This window comes from Nuphar pumila, chromosome 8 (assembly GCF_984573655.1).
Source record: "Nuphar pumila chromosome 8, dmNupPumi1.hap1.1, whole genome shotgun sequence".
Classification (NCBI taxonomy): domain Eukaryota; kingdom Viridiplantae; phylum Streptophyta; class Magnoliopsida; order Nymphaeales; family Nymphaeaceae; genus Nuphar; species Nuphar pumila.
The window spans coordinates 127,774,342-127,793,371 of record NC_143256.1 but is presented as its reverse complement, the minus strand read 5'-3'; positions in this window follow the sequence as shown (position 1 = coordinate 127,793,371).

Below are 19,030 nucleotides of genomic sequence, written 5' to 3'. Positions count from 1 at the left end.
AGTTTCAAACCGGTCAGAGTTCTCAATCCGGATTCGAACCATATCATCAGATCAGGATAGTATGGCATATATCCCAATTCTAGTTCGAAGTGGGATGTTGGTTGAACCTAGGATGCAAATGGGTCAGATATGGATTAGATGCACAGGTAATTAGGGGTGTAATTGGGTTGGGTATACCCGATGCTGATTATACCCGATTTTAGTGGACTCATGGTAGGGTCAGGCCCAAAATATTAACCCATAACCAAAACGGCTTGGGCCTTGGGCTTTTCAAATAAAGACTTGAACCCGACCCACATTTTATATCCAACCCGAATGATTCTTCATATTGCTCGAAATCAACCTAATTATATACCGGAACCCGTTTTATTCTTGAACTGATTTGAACCCGAATCACTTATGTGCTCAAACATGTTTTATAATTGGTAGTACCAAGAAATAACTACAATAATTGGTAAACATTATGTTATATAATCAATTAAATATTTAAAAATATTGATAAACTTATATTAATATGCATTATCTATTAGTGATCAAAACTTTAATTTATTCTTTTTGTAGATAATTCGTAATCGCCCTTGTGACTTGAAAATGGTTAGCTTGAAGTGAATTTCAATTCTAAAGATTAATAATCAAGAAATCATTGAATTTGATATATTTTGAATATGATATTTCATTGATGTCTTTTTTTCAACTTAAAATCATTTGTTGTTATGAAAATATTTTTTTATATTTAAAATTTAGCATTATTTAGAATAATTAATAAACTTCTCATTTGTTAGCATATAATGTTCTCAATGAATAGTTAATTCTATTAATTTATATATTATTTAGTGCCGTTAACTAGTGGACTTCGTAAGTGCTTAGGTGTGAGTGACCCCACTTGGGGTTTCCCTCACATGGGGGACCTGGGAGGGCCTATGAAGTGATCCAATTCTTGGAAAGGGTTTGTTGTTATGAGAAAATAAAAGTATTGGAATATCAATCATGTAATGCCCCAAAAACTTAACCCAAAAATTGAGCAAAAATTTAAATTTTTTTCTTTTAACTTTAAACAGTGAAAATGATATTTCTCATGCAGGGTTAAAAGATTTTAAAGCAGGTTACAGGTGTTAATCAATAATGTAAGATCAGAGGATTCATTACTTATGATCAAAACATATATTATAAACAAAATCTTAAGTCTAACCCTAAATCCTCAGAAGTTATGGTTAATCAATCTTTGCCTTGTATCCTGGCATATCACCTAAAAATGTTAAATATATACTGGGTCAGAACAACACATTATGATAGGTACACATCAAATACAGGTAATTACATGACTTTAAAATATACCTCTAAATATAAGATATCACAATTCATCAAATGAAAGCAACTTTGTAGGATAAATATATAATGTTTATAATATTGAAAAGTGGTACATCATGCTATTATTCAATAAAATTAACAGACATATTTTCAATATGTGTTAACAATAAGGTTTTTGTTTCTCTTTATTATACTTTCCTCGAATACTCGAGAAAAATCATCGCTACAGTTGAGACCACAACATGTGTTTATTATGCAATGTATTCTTATTACCTGAAGTGTCTAACTGCCTAGGGTCCAAAGCGAGCGACTTATAGCCGAGAGGTAATTTTCGCAAAGGCATCATTTTGTACAGATACATCTATGGACTAACTACAGTAGTTGGAGATCTATCACCTAGGACACATGAATAGCCTCAGTTTTTTAAACCTCTGAGTGACTGGAGATCATCTAGGATGCCTTGCTCCTATGAATAATAATATGTCACTCGAGGTTGTACCACTTATCCATCCAAGGTAGGAATAAATCTGAATAGGTTACATAGTTATCTCTATTAAACATATTTAATTGTTCATGTATCTCATACCAGTAGGCAATTCAAGGCCCAATAGCCCAAGTACCCCTTAAGAGTAACAATTATATTATGATTCATTTATATGTAGCCAACTCATTCAATATTGCTCTAGCGCCTTTTGCCCACATGCGCACTTCACCGGTGAAGGCAGATATAACATATTAAGTATGCATGTATAATTCATAGTATGGTGTTCCTTTCATACCTCATGAGTTTGTATAAAACCTAAACTTGTATGCAAACAATCATAAGTAAATACATGATTTTCATGCCTTACAATACAACACAGATCACATGCCATACACACTGATGTGCTTAAATGGCACCATAAGGGTTCTTTGAACTACATATTACAATAAGAGCCATCGTTTATGCAAATCATGCATCATTTTATGTGGCATAAAATGAAAACATATAGGAATATGTTCTACATGTTCATACGGGTTTTCATAAACCCTGAGCTACATGATTGAGCTTAAACATTCATTGCATGCATACATCATTTTCATCACATGGCTTTTCAACATCATATAAAAGCATATTATCAGTTTCATCATGCATATAATACTTTAAGTTTCCTAAAGTCGACACCTTCGTATTTGAAAACCAACAAAGGTATTTTAGAAAATTACTATTGTTAAATTTGTCATATATCGTCAATAGTACCTGAATCTCAAGTTGAGATAATCCAGATTGTTTGGATGCATATCAGGGATCTTGATATACATGCGACCATAGTCCACATAATCAAAGTCCCATAATTGCACATTTTAAATATTCTATATGCAAAGTTCATAATTTCATATGCATCAAAAATTGATTTTGTTTTGAATAATTTTAAGTTTAAAACATGCACAGTTAATGTTTCATAAAGTCTAGCTTCCGTAAAACATTTAAATTCATGCAATCATATATTTTGTTCATAAAATAATGCAAGCGAACATATATATATTTATTCATAAAACAATATATGTGAATATGTATATATATTTTATTCATCAAACAACACATGCGAACATATATATATATTTTATTTGTAAAACAATGTATGTGAATATATATATATATATAATTTTTAAACAATGCATATGAATATATATATTATTCATAAAACAATGCATGCAAATATATATATATATATATATTTTTTTTTTATTCATAAAACAACACATGTTAATATCTATTTTACGTAATTCAAACCATGTATCATCAACATCATATATATATATATATATATATATATATATATATATATATATATATCATGTGCATTTTGTTTATACTTTTTATGCACAAAATATATATATTATTTTAATATTACATAACTATCATGTGATTGGCATAAGATTTTGCACCCCGAAGTCCGCAACGTTTTACAAAGCAAAAAAAAACCTAGAAACATCCAAAAGGATTTTTCTCCAGAACTGTTTGGCATGGGTTGGTCTCTTCTGACGGTCTGAACGCGGGTGAGGCCTAGCAAGTGTCTCAAATTCCGTGTTTCAAGCGCGATGCGTCCGATGTCATACCGCTTAAGTGGGTCTGCAAAATGAGGTGGCGATAATTGGTAGGAGATGATAAAAAAGAGCAGAGCTTGGCTTGGGCTAAGCCACTGTTCGATGAAGGTGGCAGTTGCACCACCTGCAGTGTGGTCGCCAGTGGAGCCAACAACATGGAAGAAAGAAGGAGCAACAACGATGACGCTATTGCTGCTTTTGCTTCATCGAAAAACACAGAAAAGAGAGGGAGAGGGCAGGTGGCCCTCTCTGTTGGATTCATAAATCCATCGAAAACTAAAGAATGATCAAATATATGTTCTCGCTAAACCGTTGAAATGAAAAAAATAGAATAAAACTGAAAGCGAAAGTGATACCTGAATCCATAGCACTCTGGTTGATCGTTGATGGGTATGATCTTCAAGAACCTGTATATTTGACCATTTTCCTTTCTCTAAACCTAATGAGAGAGTCTGGATCTCTTTCTGACTTATGAAAAATCTGAAGAGAGAGGACATTTATATAAGGTTTGGGGACCATAACCAAATACATTTAGGAGTCTGTCTTCAACTCAATCCATTATAGACTTGTAGACAGGGTAGGTCTCCACATAGTGTTTCATACCGTTTGAGATACCACAGGGCCCATCCGAATTAGACCACATTAATCAAGCCTGAACCTAAAATAGACTTACGATGTATGGTTCAGCGTATGTAGGCCACATGATTTTATAACAATCTCCCACTTGGGCCACATACGTAACCTTATAATCACACATTGTAACCTTATGAGCTCAAAAATATTGTCTTATCAATTAATATCCCCACCAATTTGGTCCATTGATCATGTCAACATAGAACCAAAGTGGTTTTCATTACATATAATGTAATTGGACCCATCAATGATCACATATATTGACATAATCAAATGACATGGATCAAGTATGGAAGTGAAGCATGGAAATTACATGCAATGTGATCAAATATGCATATTTCCAACTATTCCTACTGAAAACTTTAGTGAGATCACAACATAATGAGTGCAAACTGCAACTGAAACTTTAACTTTATACCAAAGTGGTAAAAGTAACTTTATTATATCATAGAACGACCAAATACAAACTCTCACTAAACCAGCATATCATAAAATGATAAAACACCCATGCAAGCAGTATGCTCGTGAAAGACCTTGGGTGGCAAACTTTTAGTAAGCAGATTCACAATCATGGAGTTTGTGCCAATATGTTCTATCGATATCTAACAATTTTGCACTATTTCTTTAACAACAAGAAACTTAATGTCAATATGCTTTGACTTCGATGAGCTCCTGTTGTTATTTGAATATAGCACTGCTAAATTATTGCCACAAAATAACTTTAGCGATTTTTCAACATTATCCAAAATTTACAGCCTTGTGACAAAATTACATAGCCATGTCCTATGGTTGGATGCCTCATAACAAGCCACGAATCCTGCTACCATGGTAGAAAAAATAATGAGTGTCTGTTTGGCATTGATCCAGGAAATAGCTCCCCGGCCAAGAGAAAAATATAGCCTGACGTGGATCTGCGACTATTTTGGCATCCCATAAAGTCAGAATCAAAATACTCAATGATCTTCAATTGATTTGACTTCCTGTATGTGAACATGTAACCTTTTGTTCTTTGCAAATACCGCATAACCCGTTTGGCTGCTTTCCAATGATCCATACCAGGGTTTCTAAGATATATGCCTAACATCTCAATAATGTATGTTAAATCCAAACACGTACACATTTGAGCATACATGAGACTCCCTACAACAAATGCATAGGGAATCTATTCCATAGCCTTAGTTTTAGACTGGTGTTTGGGGCACTAAGCAAGACTAAACTTGTCTCTTTTAGCAACGAGAGTATCCCCTGGTTTGCAATCCTTCATGAAATACCTTTTCAGAATCCTTTCTATATAGTTCTTTTGTGATAATCCAAGAATACCCTGATAACAGTCTCCATGTATCTAGAACCCTAATACAAAAGAGGCATCCCCAAGATCTTTCATTTCAAATTTCTTTGTCGGAATTCTATTGGTTTCGTGCAGTATGCCTATATCATTATTGGCAAGCAATATGTCATCCACATACAAGACTAGAAAAATAAATTTACTCTCACTAAACTTATGGTATATACATTCATCAACAACATTCATCCAAACGAGAGGACAACTTGATGAAATTTATGATACCACTAACGGGAAGCTTGCTTAAGTCTATAGATAGATTTCTTTTGTTTGCAAACTATCTTCTTGGCATCGCTTGAGACAAAATATTCTGGTTGGACCATGTATATTGTCTCATCGATGTCCCCATTAAGGAATGCAGTTTTAACATCCATCTGTTGTAGTTCTAAGTTATAATGAGCCACAAGTGTCATCATAATCCTAAAAGTGTCTTTTATAGAAACCAGAGAGAAAGTCTCTGTGTAGTTAATGCTTTTCTTTTGAATAAACTCTTTTGCAACAAGACGAGTCATATATCTTTTCACATTACCTTTTGAATCCCTTTTTGTTTTAAATATCCATTTGCAACCAATGGGTTTCACACCTTCAGGTAATGAGATAAGATCTCATACGACATTGTCACTCATGGATTTAATCTCCTCATGCATTGCTTCAATCCACTTTTAAGAGTTAGAACTTTGCGTGGCTTGATGGAGGTTGATAGGATCATCTTCCATTAGGCCAATATCACCCTCATGTTCTTGTAGAAAGGCAATATAATCATCCAAAATTGTCAATCTTCTCTCTAGTGGATTTTCTTAATGACATTGGTTCTTGAGGTTGTTGAATTTGAACTCCAGGAGTAAAAACTTGATTTTGGATAGGAAGATCTAAGGCATTACTTTGATTCAAATTTATGGGAATAATATCAGGAATGAGAATCTAATCATTGTCATCCACAAATGTAGGAAGAGAAAGAGACTCTTTTACAAAAGCAATGTTTTTTACTTTATCACTCCCCTCAAACCCAGCACCCTCAAAGAAACAAGTGTTTCTTGTTTCGTAAAAAGACTTATTCGCAGGGTCATAAAACTTATAGCCCCTGTACCTTTTAGAATACCCAACAAAATAGCAACTAACCGTTCTGGAATCCAGTTTCTTTTTATATGGCCTATAAGGCCTAGCCTCAACTGGACATCCTCAAATATGAAAATATTTTAAACTAGGCTTTCGACCTGTCCATAATTCATATGGGGTCTTGGTTACTACTTTAGAGGGTACCCTATTTAAAACATAGGTTGCAGTCTTTAATGCTTTTCTCAGAGGCACTCTGGTAGGGTAGAATGAGAAATTATACTCCTTATCATATCCTTAAGAGTTCTATTTCATCTTTTAGCAACATCATTCATGCTAGGGGTGTCTGACATGGTATACTGAGGGACGATCCCACATTCCTCTAAGAATTTAGCAAAAGGCCCTGCACGTTGTTCACCTGATCTATCATATCTGCCATAGTACTCATCACCATGATAAGATATGACGGCCTTAATTCTTTTCCCAAGTTGGTTTTTAACTTCGGTCTTATACGATTTGAACACATTCAGGGACTGAGACTTCATGAATTAAATATAGGTATCCATAACGAGAATAATTGTCTATGAATGTAATAAAATATTGTTGACCATTCCAAGAAGCCATAGGGAAGGGTCCACAAATATCTGTATGAATTAGTTCTAAGACGTTTGTTCTCTTTTCGATACCTAATTTCTTTATGTTTATTTGTTTCCCTTTTATACACTCAACATAAACCTGAAAGCCAGTGAAATTAAGATAATCAAGAATCTCATTTGACACAAGCCTTTCAATTTTTTGTTTAAAAATATGACCTAAGCGCTTATGCCATAACAAAGCAGATTTCTCATTTGTCAATTTTTGTTTTGTACCACGAGAACTTAATTGCAAGGTTTCATTAAATAAGGCAATAGTATCAAGCATATAAAGGTTATCAACTGTAGATAAAGAACCGGTCCCAATAAGATTTGAATCAAGAAATAATTTAAATTCATTATTTCCAAATAAATAAGAATAACTATATTTATCCAAAATGGAAATAGAAATCAAATTCTGCCTAAAAGATGACATAATAAATGTTTCTTTCAAATCTAAATAATTTTCAGTCTTTAATAATAACCTAAATGTCCTTATTGCCTCGACTTCAACTGGCTTGCCATCGCCCATATAGATGAATCTTTCAGTATCAATTGGTGGTCGACAACTTAAGCAACCCTGTATAGACACACTTATGTGAATGGTAGCACCAGAATTCATCCACTAAGTGTGTTTGGGCACATAAGTCAAATTAACTTCAGAACAAACCAAAGTAAGGAACATACATTTTTTCTCACACCAAGCATGATACTTGGAACAATTTTTCTTCATGTGACCCTCCTCTTTGCAAAAGAAACAACTAGACTTTGGATTCTGATGTCTTTTCTATTTCTTCTACGATTGAGGGTCAACCACAACTTCCTTAGTCCTTTTTTTTCTTAAACCTGTCCTTAAAGGTTACTGCCAGATGAGCACTTTTAGTCATCTTTTGCTTCATCCTATCTTCTTCTTGTACATAGTGTGAAATGAGCTCATTAAGAGTTCTTTTTTCTCTCTGGCAGTTATAACTGACCTTAAACTGGTTGTATTGTGAAGAAAGGGATATCAAAACTAAGTGCATGAGGAAGTCCTCAGACAACTCTAACCTTAGTGCCTTGAGTTTTGAAGCAAGATGAGACATCTCGATGATGTACTCTCAAATGTTTTATTTGTTCTTATACCTCATTGAGATAGGGCTCGAAAGAAGAGTATTAGTCTCAACCTTTTCATTTTTTGCAAAACATTTTTTAATTTCTTCAAAGAAACGTTTGGCATTGGCCTCTTCAAACATAGTGCCCTTGAAGGATTCTAAAATTGCATGTTTCGTGATCATTAGACTCATGCGATTAGATCGATCTCACCACTCATAGTTTTTTTTATCCTCAGCAGAACTCTTATCCGTAAGAGCAGGTGATTGATCTTCTTATAGTGCAAGATTCAGATCCATACAACAAAGCACAATCATAATATTTTCTTTTCAATTCTTAAAATTTGAATTGCTCAAAACAGAGATGGAATTAATGTTTGCAGATATCATAAGAGCAGAGGTATTAACTGAATAAAGAACAAACAAACTCATAATTAACATATATTTTTACATGCAATAACATAAAATGCTATATTAAATAGTGGTGAACCCCATTAGAAGATACCCAACACAACATTGACACTTAGTCTTTAGACATAAGTGTTACCTTGTAAGTGGTACTCTCAATACAGTAATCAAAATATGAACAGTCAGTCCTGTCAAACAACAAACCTTTATTTGTACCGACTCGTTATTCACATGGAAAATAGAATTATTATCTCATATTCATTACTGAAAGTATACATTTAGGCTCGGCCAAATAGTAATCTTCCTTTGAGCCGATCACTATTCACATGAGCCTCAAATATATAGCCATCACAATATTCTAAAATAAATCAACTTACACAATAGAGGTTACTTTGGCAATACCGATTCGATCAATTCAATTTAAAATATCAAACCCAAAATTAGAAACAATACCAATGTTCAAATATGTCAACAAGTGAACATAAAAAATAAGACAATAATAACATACATGGGTTGAAAAGTAACCGAATATTGACTCACTAAAGTGACCCATAATGCACGCCAAATAGCCCCATAAATCCTCAATGTTTTTTTTATAAAGCTTAGCGTACAGTCCGACAAATCGGGTCTGGCCGGACCCACCTGCAGGTCATGGCTGGTCTAACCCGAATTGGGTCAGACCCAACACATTGCAACCGAGTGTGGGTCCATGCAGAGGGTCGGGTCTAACCTGGCCCAACCAGTACTAAAGGCATGGCCTCACTTAGACTGGACCTGTCAGTGGCCCCTACTCGACTCGGTTCAGCCCCTCAACAGAATGGGGCTGAACCGGGTCAGCAGACTCCACCCCTAAAAGATCCTCAAATCGACCTAGCCCCGAATTGGGGCACCGAACTGGTCCAAACAAAAATGGCCAAGCTGTTGTGAATCAAAATCCTCACTCAGTCTCCTGAAGAGCCGAATAAGCAAGAACCGGATAGCCGACCAGCTCGGTTTCTGTATCATCCAAGAGCTGAATCAGTAAACCTATCTGAGCGACCCACTTGACAGCCAAGACATCGTCGGCGAAGATGGAAGCTGGATACCGACTGCCATCTGCCTAAAAAATAGGTGATGCTCGAATGTTCCTCTAGACGACTGTAAGCTCTGAATCCCCTTTTGACGGTGGTTGGGCCAAATCGAATGCCCCACCATTGTCATCGGAGGTAGCTGACTGCGAGTTACCGGCCCCAATCCATCTAGCGCAGAATCACTGATCGAGGTGTGGGGCAAACCGAACGCCTCACCTGTCGGATCCCTGAAACAGATCTGGTCACCCACCGGTGGCTAAAGTAAATCTAAAACCTTAGTCATCGTCATCAGACGCCGTCTGACATGGGTGAGCAATCGGCAGATAATCCGACAACCCCGTCCGGAAGCGTGAAAGAAAGAAGGGTCAAATGACCCTTCCTGTAACCTTAATCAAACCCGAAAGGGGATCTGATCGGCCCCTTTCCATCATCTTAATCTAGAGTGGAAGGACTGATTCGACCCTCCTTCTGTCAAGGCGCATCTGAACGTCACGAGGAGGGCCAACCAACACTCTGCCTGAAAAGATGGTGTGTGTGTGTGGGGGGGGGGGGGGGGGATGCTCCATGCCTCCCCGGATCGGCAAGGGGGCTGGACAAAGTCCAGCAACCTATTGGAAGCCAGTCTCAATAGTCTTATAACGATGCTGCCAGTGGCAGCAAACAAAATTTATTTTTTCGACTGTCGGGAAAAGCTAAATAGCCTTACTGTCCGATTGGCATTCAAACGAAAGGCCCGATGGCCCTTTCTGCCTGGTAATCCAAATGGGGACGAAACTCTCTGCCACCCGACGATGATTCGCGATCATAATGGATCATCATCGAAAACAAAAAAAAATACACAAAATACATGAAATCGTTTATTTTCAATGATTCACCAGGAACATGTGCTCTGATACCAATTGTTGGATTCATAAATTCATCAAAAACTAAAGCAGGATCAAATACATGTTCTCGTTAAACCGTTGAAATAAAAAAATAGAATAAAACTGAAAGCGGAAGCGATACCTGAATCCATAGCGCTCTAGTTGATCATTAACGGGTATGATCTTCTAAAACCTATATATTTGACCTTTTTTTCTTTCTCTAAACCTAATGAGAGGGATTGAATCTCTTTTTGACTTATGAGGAATCTGAAGAAAGAGGGCTTTTATATAAGGTTTTGGGACCATAACCTAATGCATTTAGGAGTTTATCTCCAACTCAACCCATTATAGAGTTGTAGACAGGGCAAGTCTCTCTACATAGTGTTCCATACCATTTGAAATACCACAGGGCCCATCTGAATTAGACCACATGAACCAGGCCTGAACCTAAGACAGACTTACGATGTGTGATTCAACGTATATAGGCTCACATGATTTTTTAAGACTTTCGTCTACCGAAAACACAGAGGAGAGAGGGAGAGATCAGAGGAGGCAGCAACAATGCCCACTACCCCTCTGTCAGAAAACAAATGGAGAGAGGTAGGTGGAGGCAGTAGCAGTGTCTGCTACCTTCCTGCCATAAAACAAATAGAGAGAGAGAGAGGGCATATGAGAGAGTGAGAGAGGGAGCTCGTGAGAGACAAGAGAGAGTGCGCCTAAGGGAGTGAGTGAGTGAGAGAGAGCTCATGAGAGAGAGAGAGGGAGCCTGTGAGAGATGAGAGAGAGAGAGAGCATTGAGGGAGTGAGAGAGAGCCCGTGAGGTGGGGTTTAAATAGTGGAAGGAAAGAGGAGTGGGTGAGGGAATACAGGAGAGAGGAGGCTCGATGGGAGAGGGTAGGGCTGTAGGGGGTGGCGATGGGAGTGTGTAGAGTGGAGGCGTAGGGTGGTTGTGATGGAAGGTGGTGATGGGTCTTGGGTTGGATCCATTTGGATCCAACCCACGGTGGGTTGAGGGTGAGTGGGGTGACTTGGGTTGGATCAACTTGGATCCAACCCATGTGGCAGATTAGGTGGGGAGAGGGGGTTTCAAGTTAGATATGCTTTGATCCAACCTCAACCCATGTGGGTGGTTTTGGGTCCGAGCCCAACCCAAATCCATTTGGGTTGGCCCCTTTTTCGATCGATCAAATATGGATCCTGAAAAGGGTCTGTTATTTAGATCATCATAGATCCAAATCATATATATTTATATTTATATTTATATATTATTTATTTATTTATTTATTTTGAATTGCGACTGTCAGATGGATCCAATTTCAAACCCCGTGGGTTTATCATTTTGGACCTCCCCTAGGTCCAAACATGATTTGGATTGGATCCACCTAATGGATCAAAATCCCAATCCTATGGATTGATAAATCTGGATCCCTTCCTAGATTCAAATCCATATTTAGTTATTTTTAACTTGGGTTGGGTCCAATCAAGTAGATCTGAATCCCTATCATATTGCTTTATTAATTTGGATCTCTCTCTAGATTCAAACCAAAAAAATTTAAGATCCAGTGGATTCTATATGTTCCAATTGAATATTCTTAACTCAATTTCATGTGGGTTTATCCTCTTGAATCCCCTATCGAGATCCAAACCCAAATACGTTTTAAAAACCTCATAAATTCCATAATATTATCAATAAATAATTGATAATTTAATCGCAAAATAATAGCAGATCAATTTGTCAAAAAATGATGATTAATTAATTATGTTAAATGTGCCAGAATAATCTCACTTTATTCATTTTAAAATTCTCAAAATTTGCAGGTATTACAAATTATATCAAGACCTGAGCTAAAACCTAAACCAATCATATCTGAACATGTTAACCTATATGACTCTATTTTTTTCAGCCATACCCGGACACAAACCCAACCTGAATCAAAACGAGTCTATTAAAGACCTGACACAATTATACTTGATCCAATACATACTCGAACCTGCTAACCCATATGGGTCTACAATTTCTAGTTGTAACTGAACCCGAATTAGATTGGGTCAGGTATGGGTCTTAATTTTAGACCTGATTCAGAATCGGATATGATAAGACATGATCCAAACCCGATTACACCCCTAGAGGTAATACCAAGTTTAATATAACCGGCTTGGACTCGTGAATTCCTCTTATCCTTACTAAGAAAGGCGTGGGGCAACCAGATTTACCAATCTAAACCACTCTTGGTAGGGATGCAAATAGCTCCGGCTCCGCTTAAATGCAAACATTACCAAGTTTGAAATAACCGGGTTGAGGTCAGACTCGAACCAAGTCTTTGTCAAGGACAGACTCATGTTTACTGTCATGCATGATGCGAACTAAATTTAGTTTTGGACAAATTCTGATAATTCTTGGATTTCGAGAGGAAAGCTCTTGCTAGATTTAAAAAGGGATTACCATAACTGGCTAACAATTTATCAGATTAGTCAAACTAGGAGGCTTTGAGCATGCATTCAGTCATGCCCTTTTTCCTGTTCCAAGAGTATGGGTATAATTTTAACTAAAAATGACACCACTATCAAAGGCGTAGCTAGGGAGGGGCAGGACTGGGCTGCGAAATAGTTATTTTTTTTTAAAGCCCGGTCCTAGCTCAGCCCTGATTCCATATGAAATAGATTTTTATCCATTTTTGTAGCCCAGACCAGTCCTAGCCCAACCCTGACTGCAGCAAATAGTTTGATTCGTCCATATGAAATAGATTTTTATTAATAATTATAGCCATTTTTTATTTTATCTCAAAAAAAAAATTCCGGGGGCGCTGCCCCCAAACCCCGTACTATCACACAAATTTTTTTTTTTGCTATACCCCTGTTTGCGCCCCCCCCCCCCCTCACATGAATCCTAGCTACGCCACTGGGTCCACTATTCTTGAGAATAATGGTGTTTCACATAATAGCCAAAAGATATCGCAATCAGTGTTGTGAGAGGCGTATGCCTCAGTACCTGAAGCGTACGCTTTAGAGGCGAAGCGCACGCTGAAGGTACTGAGGCGTTGCAGTGATGCGCCTAAGGTAAACATAAAAAAAAAAATCTGATTATTTGCAGATGGGGTTTCAACTTTCCAAATCTGATCATTAAACAAAGGTCGTTCTGATGCAGTCGAATACGTATTAATGGTATTATCGAGGTTTCAACTTTCCAAGGCTCGTTTACCACGGATACTTGAGAGCAAGGTCGTTGTGAGAGGCGTACGCCTCAGTACTTGAGGCGTAAGCCTCATAGGCGAAGCGCAGGCTCAACGCCTCGCTTTGCCTCATCGCATTTAACTCAAGGTTTTAAAACTCGTGACTCGGAACTCGACTCGTTCTTTATTGACTCGTGACTCGGCAGGTCAACTCAGTGACTCAGACCGGGTTTTTTAACTTTTGATTTTAAAAGAAAAACAATATATAATTTGTCTGAAACCATGTTTTTGAGTAAACATAGTCTCCAAATGTCTGTAAGAATATAAAAACAACTGCAAAGAGCTATAGAGGTTTGCTAGAATAATTGAATTTGATATCTATACAAGCACTTTGACTAATTCATGACTTGAATTAGAGGATTTGGTCACCATGAGTTCAGTCTGCTACTACCTAAGGTTCCTAAAATGGCCAATCATATATGCTAGCTTGTTTTAAAAGTTTTAATTCTCTCTCTAACAAATCCATAAATGTAAAACAGGGATATATGTGCATATTGAAAGTTTACATAATGCCCAATATCAACATAAATAAGCAATTTTCTCATGTATGAAACTATGCAGGAAATATATTAATGGCACAACTATAAAAAGACTACTAATATTTGAATATGTACAATGCTTGTTCACATAACAAATGGATGATGAAACCTAAATGTGACTTTCAATAGGCACAATTGACCCGCCATATATAGTGAGAATCATTTCTTTAAAATATTTTGCTAGAATAAGTTGATAACACAGGGTGAACAGTAGTTCGAACAACATGGTGATTTTATTCTATGGATTTAAATGCTTTTTTATCTTTAAATGATTTTTATTTTCTTTTTTATACAAAATCTGGGGGTAACCCTTGTTAAAATATATGTACTTATATATTTCGAAACTGTAATTTGAAACTCAAAAAACAAATTTCAAATATCCCAAAACTCGCCCGAGTCAGGCCGAGTCAAGCCGAGTCAGGCCGAGTCAAGCCCGAGTTTTGGCAAACCGAGTTTGCCTTGCCGGGTTGACTCGCTGGAGGGGCGAGCCGAGCCGAGTCAGCCGAGTTGATCGCAATGTTTCTCGCATACCTACTCACCCAATTTTTGTTGAGTTTGAGGGTGTTTCTAACGATTTTATCCTTTCTCTAAAATGTGAAAGTGCCTTTTGCTATCACAGTTTCAACGAAACTAAACTTTCATTAGCGAAACCTTACTTTCATCAGTGAAAATGAGATTCACCAATACATCTGAAACTAAGTTGTGAAACCTAATTGCCACAGACCTAACGAATCTCAGCGAAACTTACTTTTTTTTTTATTTTTACTACTTATTTTCTTTCATTACACCTCCTTTGCCCCCAGCCCACCATATTTTCACTATCACCGTTGCCACCAACATCATCACCATTGTCATCATGTCACCGTTATCATTATCACCAACACTATTGGTGACTATTTCCCTCACCACTACCATTTCATTATAATAATCACTATTACTACCACCATTATCACCATTCCCCATCATCATTACCACTCTGTTTCAATATTCTATTGCAACTGAGTTTTACTGACTAAAATCGAGTTTTGCTAAATCTTTAAAGGCTAGTGGGTTTCGTTGGATCAATAATGATGGTGATAAACCAACGGGGCTCTGCTTGTTTGGTAGGAGCTGTTAATGCACGTCATCATGTGTTGGGATGTTGCAAGTTCAAAACCCAATGGTATGTTGGGTAACTAGTAAGAGTCTACCTAATCCCAGCTTGCCTTCAATTAAAAAAAAATGATGGTGATAGATGGTGGTGGTTATAATGGTGGAAAAGTGGTAACAGTGACGGTGATGGTGGAGAAATGATGGTGGTGGGGGATGAGGATGACGAGGGTGGAGCAAAAAAAAAAAGTAATTGTAAAAAAAAAACGGTCATAACTAAGATTTGTTAATTTTGTGTAGGGATGCACAACAAGCCGCTGGCTCAGACTTGGACCATTTAAGCTTGGCTCAAGCTCATTTGTGAAAGTAAATGAGCCGACTTGACCACAAGTCCAAACTGGATCTACATAAATGAGCTGAGCTTGATCGAGCCACTAAGCTCGATAAAGCTCATAAAAATAGTATATATAAAATATGTTTACCAAAGAATAAACAATAGTTAGTGTTTCTCCAATGGGCAGGTTTTGGACTTTTCACTTAAAGGTCATAATATTGAATCTGCTGCTAGTATAACTTTTCACATTTTACCCTAGCCCGCATTTGTACACATTTTGATGAGGTTGTGGTTCTAATCCCACCTCTTCAAAAGTGAAAAATCATTTTTTTTAAAACTCAGGTAAAGCTCCGTTCAGCTCGAGCTCGGAACCAAGCCAAGTTTGAACAATGTTGTTTAAGCTCGCTTGGCTCCAAGCTTTGAACACATGCATTTTGAAACGAGCCGAGTTCGAACAGCCCAGACTTGGCTCCTGTGCATGCCTAGTTTTGTGGCAACTAAACTGGAGTCTTGCTATTTCGTTGTACAATGAATCTCAAATCAAGTTTGGTTAAACCTTTATAGGTGAATCTTAGTTTCATTGGCGATGAGTTTCACTAAAAACCATATAGGTGAATCTTAGTTTTGTTGTTTTATGTTTTAGTGAATGGGCAAAATTGTTAGAAATACACTCATATTCAGAGAAAATAGTGCAATTGGGTATTCGAGAAATATTACAATATTTTGCAGTTATTCTGTAAAATAGCATTATTTTTAGGGACAGTATTTATTTTTTGATATATATATAAGCTCTCTTGACCAAAACCGAGGCAAACACCTTATGTTCAGGCTCCAATCGTTTAAGCTAATAGATCTTCTTGTGGCTCGGTTCACCAGCTATACTAACTGATCACGTTCACGAACTAAGTTCATGATGAGCTGAACCGAGTCCAATCACGAGCTGTTTGGATGGTTCACCAGCCCTACATGCTGGGCCATGTTCCCCTCTAACAGAATGCCTAAATGAAGTGTCTCAATGGCATATATTAAAGCCAAATATGCCAAGCACTAGTGAGGCATTCTTTTGAAAGGGACATCTACGCTAGGGAATATGCCCAAGCATCATGCACATTAAATTATACCAAAGATTCCATTAAAGAATTTTCATCCATTACTCAACTGTATTCCTTTTGGAGAATATTACTCAACTGTATTATTGCATACATGGATGTAATTATACTTGCACAAGTAAACGTAAGGGGTGTAGGAAAAAAAAATTGTGTGCTAGTCGGGGGTTCGGGGGCAGCGCCCCGAAATTTTTTTTTTTGAGATAAAATAAAAAATGGCTATAATTATTAATAAAAATCTATTTCATATGAACAAATCAAACTATTTGCTGCAGTGCTGGGCTAAAAAATGGATAAAAATCTATTTCATATGGAATCAAGGCTGGGCTAGGACTGGGCTTTTAAAAAATATATATAAAAATTAACTGTTTCGGGCCCAGTCCTGCCTCCCCCTAGCTACCCCTTTGGGTTCCAACTTGCAACGTCCCCAATACAAGGTGAAGTGCACTAACTGCTCCTGCCAGACAAGAAATGATGAATTCAAAGAGAGGCCCTGCTTTCAAACTAGCCTGTTTGCCAACGTAATCAAACGGGGAATTATGGTTGTGGTTTTACTTGTTTTTTTTTTTTTGTGTTTTTTTAGGTTCGTTAATGGTTTTCCAATATTAAGTGCATATTTGGAAGAGAGAAAAACTCTTGTAGGAAGAGTTTTGCCTTTGAGAGTTTTCACTACAAAAAAAACGTGGATTAGCGACGGACATTTGTGACGGATTTTTTTCGCCGCAAATGTGTGACGGATTAACGAGAGAAAACTATCCATCGCTAACATTCAAAATATTTGCAAAATTAGCGATGAAAATATCTCTCTCGTAATTTCATCGCTAATGAGCGACAGAATTTTTTCATCGCAAATGTGCGACGGATTAACGAGAGAAAACTATCCATCGCTAACATTCAAAATATTTGCAAAATTAGCGACGAAAATATCTCTCTCGTAATTTCGTCGCTAATGAGCGACAGAATTTTTTCATCGCCAAACACTACAAGAAAAAATGCTAATTAACGACGGAATTAGCGATAAAATAATTTTGTAGCTAATATGTTGCTAATTAGCGAGGAAAAAATTCTCTTGCTAATCCCTCGCTAATTAGCGAGGGAACAATTCTATCGCTACTTTTCGATTTAAACCGTCTTAGCTGAGGCGCAAAATTTTCCCTCTCTCCTCGTTCGAAATTTAAACCGATGACTTCTCGAACGATGATGATTTCGTGGCGGAGGAACACGAGGAAGAAGAGGAGTCGGAGTCGCCCGTCGGCGCTGGAGGACTAGGCAGAGTCGATTTTCCGGCGTCCAATGGAGCCAACGAGCCGGACCACCATACATCAATTGTCGACCGACCCACTTGAGAAGATCTTCTCGCACCTCTCCCTCTGAGAGATCTTTGCCTGTTGTGTTGTGTGCCAACAAACCCTGACTTTCCCCTTCTTCCTCCAGCGGGTCGCTTTCCGCACCACCCTCAGCTGGTTCGTCGTCCATCCCTCGCACTGCCAGAAGTCACGTTGTGCCTCGTTGGAGTCCCTCCACGTCTACGACGTCGAAAGTGACGTTTGTCTCTGCTTCCCGCTCGATTTCCTCCCCTTCTCCTCCGCTATCCCTGTTGTCGCGTCTCTGGCCTCCTCTACCTCTGGTGCGAGTCGAATTATCTTCGCTCTCTCAAATTTCGTTGTTGCATCCTCCGGTTGATCCAGAGGAAGGGGGCGAGCCTGCTCATGGTGGGAGGGCTGAAGTCATCGTTCGCGACGTCGGAGAGTGCGTCAAAGAGCGTGCCAGTTCTGTGCAAAAGACCCCGCAGTGGCGGGCCGGGCCGCTCGGGTGCAATATATGTGTGGTGTGGTACAAGTCTGGCCTATTGTTGCCGGAATACCGCCCGATAGGGAGCAATTTTTTTTAAATTTTTTTTTTAATTTAGTGATGGATATTATCCATCGCTAATTTAAAATAGCAATGGACTCGCGATGGATATTATCCGTCGCTAATTTAAAATAATGACGTACTCGCGACATATCATGTTCGTCATTAATCTGTTACAAATTAACGACAAAAGTAGCGATGGATAAGTTTTATCGCTAATTAGCGACCAGGATTATGCGACAGACGCTATCCATCATTAATCTGTCGTCAATCCATCGCTAAACTGTTTAGCGACGGATAGCGTCTGTCGCTAATCCACATTTTTCTTGTAGTGTTTTGATATGAGAAGTTTTCCAAAAAGAAACTTTTCACTTGTTTGTGTGGCATGAGAAAAAC